At 37.5% G+C, this 6458-nt stretch overlaps 1 long non-coding RNA gene across 1 annotated transcript in view; it reads right to left on the bottom strand.

Annotated features, from left to right (window-relative positions):
- Nucleotides 1-6458, bottom strand: part of LOC115598928 — a 34938-nt gene that overhangs the window by 8544 nt on the left and 19936 nt on the right. The window lies entirely within an intron of this gene.

Genomic DNA, 6458 nt, shown 5'->3' with positions numbered 1-6458 from the left:
TTTCCTAGAAGGAACTGGAGCCAAGTCTTGTATCCATAAATTTGCTGAATGAAGGTACTTTGACCTGTTTTCTTTTGAATGTGGAAGCTCTATTAAAAGTCTACATGTTTATTACTTGCAATAATGGGCATCCAAATATAGCCCGATGTGTTTGTTTTTGAAATGTGACATAGTTTGCTTCAGAATTTAGCTGTTATTGATACTGGTGGCCTTAATCAAAGGCTCATGTTCTTGTCTTAATTTACCATCATCATAACTTCCTACTAAGCAAACTAAGTACATGGTATATGCCAAGAGAGGATACAGACCCAGTCTGATTTCATGGCAATCCAGCTGAGCTTGTCTAATTTGCATTGGAGTTTTAAATTCCCAAAAGAATGTCTTCATGGATTAAGAGAATTCAGGGATTTCAGTCATTAACAGCTTATTGAAATGGTTTAGTTTTTCTCAATAGGGCGAGGTGTCTTTTGTATAAAGAAATTAAAAATATAATTAATTTGTGAGTAGCTCATAAATTTTGAATCTTTTTTATCTCAAGTAATTGTGCCATCATTAAACAATTCTTTGACAATGGAAGGACAATATCTCGTCGAATAACATTCAAAATAGTAAAATGAAATAGATATTTATTCATATTTAAAATGTGTGCTGCCTACATCAGAGTAATTTATAGTAAATCTATACAGTCTTAAGGTTTTTTTCCTTATTTTGTACATTGCATTAAATGCAGGTAAATGTACTTAGATTTTATACAACTTTTTAGTGTTAGAATTTTACTGTAAGCAGCAGAAGCATTTGTAGTATTAATTTGTAGTATTAATTTCAGAAGTAGCCATTTGCCTTTTGTGAGTAGTATCTAAATATCCTGCTGTTCTCAGGAATATTTGAAGTGATTGTGGAATAACAGAACAATTCATTCCCAGGTCCTGCTAGCAGTGAGGCTTGAAAGGTCTAATATCATAGAATCATAGAATGTTTGAGCTTGGAAGGGGCCTCTGGAGATCATCTGGTTCAACCCCTGTTCTCCAAGCAGAGTCAACTAGAGCAAGTTTCCCTGGACTAGGTCTAGCAGTGTTTTGTGTATCTCCAAGGACTGAGACTCCATGATCTTTCTTGCCAACCTGTTCCACTGTTTCATCACTTTTTTGGTAAAAAAGTGTTGTGGTTTTTTTTCTTGTTGTGTCTACATGGATTATCCCATGTGTCAGTTTGCACCCCTTGTCTCTTGTCCTGCTACTTAAAGGAATCTGGCTTAATCTCTTGTCATCATTGTCCATCTAAAATTTAAAATTGAGCCTTTGGATAAACCCCAATTATTATAGGTGCTATGCCTAAATACAACACAGGCTTGTATGACAGCAATGTCTGTGGGTTGGGGGAAATTCCCATGGATGGGGACTGGCAAACTGTGGAGCTCACGCAATTTCTTTCTTTGCTCATAGGAAAGCCCAAAGAAAAATGACTCAGGAGAAAGTCTGCCACAGTTGATATGAACATCTTTCAGAAAAGAGACATACTCATTCAGTTTAGGAGCCAAGCCCTTCATAACAGTATTTGTACCTTTTCTTTTTCCTCCTGATATTTTGTCACATGGTATGAACGTGCATCCTTTTTGCTGCCTTAGTGAGGTGTAGGCTTTTCCCACTGTTTCCTTCCAGCAGTTGACTTAAAATGCAGTTCAGAGCACATATTTATGGTGAGAGACAAGTGACTCCACTGACAGTTGAGAAAGTTTATAATTTGGTTTTATGTTGAACAGCTGAGCAGATTTCTGCAGCAAGCTGGCAAAAATCCACATGGAGCTATAATTGAAGATAGATGCCTAAATAGAGGTATGAATATCCTAGCATGTAGATGCTTTACAAGTTGTCTTATGTTACAGAATATGTGCCTTGGTTTGGTTGATGGAGCAAATTGGATCCTACTGGATATATAGTTCTCTATGGGCTGAAACAAACACTATTAATGCTAGTCTCTGAAGCATAGTATTGTGTTTATATTAAATGGGTGCTAAAAGCTGGGGAGGTGTTTTTCTTTTCTAAAAAGTGCTTGCTTTCAAGTTCTTATTGAAATTATATGATCATCAATGCTTACGTTTACTCCTCTTAATTCATTGCAATAGCTGTACACATTGAGGTTGTTTGTGCTGTAATTATGGATAGCCAGAGCTAGGCCAAACAGCATGTGAAAATGAGAGTGAGGAGTCACTCATTTGGAATGAGTATTCACTGCTAAATATAGAAGGGCTGTAAATTTTGGCAAACGGCTAGAAAGCATACCATATTTTATATCCTTGATCGGTGTCAAAAAGAACTACAGAAAGGCTACAGTTGTGTGTGTATGCATGTTGATATTTTATTTTAATGACTTTGTGTTAAATACTTTCATTCCTCTTAAATATTACAAGTAATGCATGACATTTCTTACATTGATCACTGGATTCATCCCAACTAATCCTACAGGTAGGATGGTTGTATTTACTGTGTGTGTTCCGTTCTCAGCATTAGTTTTGGAGTACTTACTTCAGTCACCAGTGCTTTCCTTCTAGACATTGTTCTACTCACATCAGTTTTAAAAGGAAAACTACACTGCATGAGTTTTTCCCATGCTTCTCTCTTCTGCTGTAGCTTTCATAAACAGAAGGTGGCAGATTTTTATTTTTCAGAAAAATAGGCTGAGTTCTGCAGTATTTTAATGATCCAGCCACTGCACTTCTGCATTCTTGCCACTCTTCAGACATTTATTTATCGATTTAGTTATTACTTTGTTTATTTATTTATTTTACTGTGGTGTGAATGGAATCCTCAGTCAATACCAACCAAATCTGTGCTCAGTTTTAAGTATTTACGTAGTGAAAATGTTTCACTATTAATCCTATGGAATTCAATGAAGCAACTGGGTTTTTTTTCTGTCACAGGGCTACAGCAAGCAAACAAAAAAGCAGCTGTGGTTTGTTTCTTGATACTGAAGGTACAGAAACTGTCCCCAACAATATCTGGCAGAGTATGATTGATGGGAAGGACTACCTTGTCCTCCCTGTAGCCTACATGTACTCTGCTTACATGTAATGGGAAACATGTAATGGGAAAGCAAAGATGTTTTTGCTAGCCTTTTAGCATGGATGCTCACTGTGGGGCTACCTCCAGGGCCTTGCTGGCTGGAATGCTTTTTGGAATGTCCCAGGCTCTGAGCCCAACCCCACCCTGGAATGTGAGGTTAAATGTTGGCGGCACAAATACAGAGTTTGAATTTCAAAATCCCAGAGTTCCCCAGTACTGCAATTTCAGAAAGCTGGCAAGTGAACCACATGTCAGCTCAGCTGCTCTCTGATTCAAAGAGAAAGCATGCCTTGTGCTGCTGGGGGAGGAGGGGAAGGTAGGATGTCTTCTGTTTTGGTTTGGTTTTTACCTACCGGTTATGGCCCGCAGAAGGCTTTTCTCCTTAAAGACATCAACTGGCAAGATGGCAAGAGGACTGAAACAGGTGTTAGCTAGGAAGAAGTCTTCATTCACAAAAGCATTTTTTCACTACTTCTTCAATCAAACGTACAAGTTTAAAATATTTGCAAGCTGTTTCAATATGAAACAGGAGTCTGCTTCTATTTGGACTGCAAGTCAAGAAGCTGTATTGATGAGGTGGCCTGTAAGGATGCAGTTTCTGTCTGTACCACAGTGCATCAGGCCAGTGTTTGAGGCTTTTATTCAGTTTCTGATGACAAAGCTGATGAAAAACATTAAAAGCAAGATGCAAAGCCTTTGGTGAGGAGGGAGTGCCTCCTGTATTGTTGAACAACAGTTGTCTAGGTCAGGTAAAGAGAAGAACTGATGAGCTCCAGAGGGAGTTTAGTCTAGTTATCCTTATTGAAAGGAGTATTAAACTCAGGGGTTTTATAAGAGGATGTTTAAAAAATAGACAACATTTGTGGTGTTCACGTAGCTCACAAATGAAACTGTGTTGTAAGAGTTATTGTGGATCTGCCTGTTAAGTATCTATTAGATAAATAAATATTCTCATTTGCTCTGGCACAGTGGGAGAGTTTTTGTTTTGCATTTTCAGGATGTTATTGTCCCAGACCCTCTAGTGAGAGTTTACAAAGCATTGTAGAACAAATCTGACACTTGGCTCATTTTAACTTGCTTTTCCTTGATAATCTCCATAAATTTGTTAATTCTTCAGTGTCTCATTGTCTGATATGAAAAAATGAGCTTCTGCTTTACCTGCCTTTAAAAAAAAATCTTGCTTTTTAATTGTAACTGAAGTGGCTATACTCTATTTATAGTTGTGAACATGGATTTTTTGCTTAGTATTCTGCTGCACAGAGCTGACAGAACTGGATTTGAGAACATATCTTCAGTCTGTGCTTCTTAGCTGTTTTAAAATTGTATCTACATTTTACCTTTCCTAATAAGATTTTTTGTTGTTGATTTGTAAAATTATTTATGCAGTGTTAGAATGCTGCATGTGCCATGCATGCTTGTGTATTTGCCACTGCCTATTCTGTGCACAGGTGTTGGCAAGGATTGTTAGCATTTGGTCATATCAAAGTTCTTGTAACTGAAACTGATAAAACGGTTTCCCTTACTGAGAAAAGCAAGAGCTACAAAGATACTAAACTCAGAGAGAGTACTTTTTTAACCTTCTTTAATTTCAAGTGTTGGAAAACATCCTTTTGAGCTAGGAAAAAGTAACAGCCTGTAATCAGACTTCACTGGGAAGCTTCTCAGTGACATATGACTTGATTCAGTGCATGCCTATTTACTTTAGAAATTAAATACTGCTATTTTCTCCCAAGTTTCTCAGGCAGCAAAGACATGAATGCCACTTAGTACTTTACTGTTTCACTAGCTTTCACTAGAGTCTTTATAAAGTTTAAAGCAAATTTCTCAGCCATCTGTTTGTCTGCTCCAGCTACAAACTCATGAGTCCCAGGCAGCAAACAATTCAAAAGCTAAAACCACTGCTGTTTTTTGTTCTCAGTGTTCTGAAACAGAGTGAAATTCTGGACACCAGACAGAACACAAGGAAACATGTCTGGGTAGAGGCATCTATGAACCATAAACCCCATGAGATCTTAAGAGTGTTAAAAACAGTATGGGATGATGGTTTCACTTCAGCTGAAGCATGTGTTTATTTCCCCTGTATGGCATACAATGCTTTTTGTTGTTGTTGTTAATTTTTTTTTTCATTCAGTGTTCATAACATTCAGTGTTGAGATCCTTAGGTGAGAGGGTATGACAGATGGAGTGTTGGCAGGGGCACTGGAATGATATGATATCAGAAAGCTGGAATATTCAGACTGAAGGATTAAGCCAGTAAAACACTAGACAATTAGCCCATGATGCCTACCTGTCATATTAGTGCCATGGTAACTCTGGTTCAGTGTCTTGCTGCCCTGTGACATTCTCTTATTACATCTAATACCAACTTTTGTATTTTGGTCCCCCTGAGCATGGAAAACAGTTGTAATACTTAGTGTTTGTCACCCTTAGGCTATATAAATACTGCATTATGAGTACTGAATTATCAATTGAATAAGTTATCTTCTCTCCCATTAATTTTATCAGTGTACCAGATGTTGCACAGTAGACTGTAAAATCAATGGTAGTTTGCTCACTGGTATAGGTAACCTGCAGTATTGTGCAATTTGACCTAAGATGTTTGCATATCCTATAATGGCAGTAATGTTGGAGTGACGGGATAAGCAGAGCAAAACAAATGAAAACAAGTCACTGACTTCCTTCTGTACAGTGGTATTGGTTCAACATTTAGCCATAGATTCAGCATTTACACATTTTCCTCATGTTCATGCTCAGTAATTAAGCTCTTGCCATTCTTTCTTAGAGATAAAATGTGCAACACACCAATTATTTAAAATGATGCCCTACACTATTGCATTATGGAAGCAAACACAGCTTGAAATATGATGGAGGACAGAATTTCCATTTCATTTCATCTTGTAGAGAGAAACATGTAGAAGACAGATTTGTTCCACCCCCACTTTATTTTTTTTAATGTTTAACTTAGAAAAAAAAAAAGATAAAAAGGGAAATTTTCTAGAAAGGGTTCATATATTTCCATGAAAGGAAGAGCTAACCTCATCCTGCTAAAACTCAATTCTCATCTACACTTACCACTGCTAGACCTCCATTATGCATACTATTTCCCCCTGAGCCCAGCTGTGAATTCACCGGTTCACCAGGTCAGAGAGAACCTTTCACACACACAGTTCACTCTTTTCACTTTCCTTGTGTTTTGGAACCCCACATGCATACTCTCATTGTATTGACCTCCTATATGGCCCAACAGAACAGGCACTGGTGGTGTTTCTGTGCAAATGCATGTACAAAAAGTGAATGCTACCTTTTACAAATTTTACAATTATACAGGAGCCAAGCCTGATCCTCAAGCTATAAAAACTTTCCCTGTGGGAAAATGAGAGGTATCATAGTAGTTGTTTT

The sequence above is a fragment of the Calypte anna genome, chromosome 11 (assembly GCF_003957555.1).
Source record: "Calypte anna isolate BGI_N300 chromosome 11, bCalAnn1_v1.p, whole genome shotgun sequence".
NCBI classification, from domain to species: Eukaryota; Metazoa; Chordata; class Aves; order Apodiformes; family Trochilidae; genus Calypte; species Calypte anna.
This window is presented reverse-complemented; position numbering and strand designations above follow the sequence as displayed.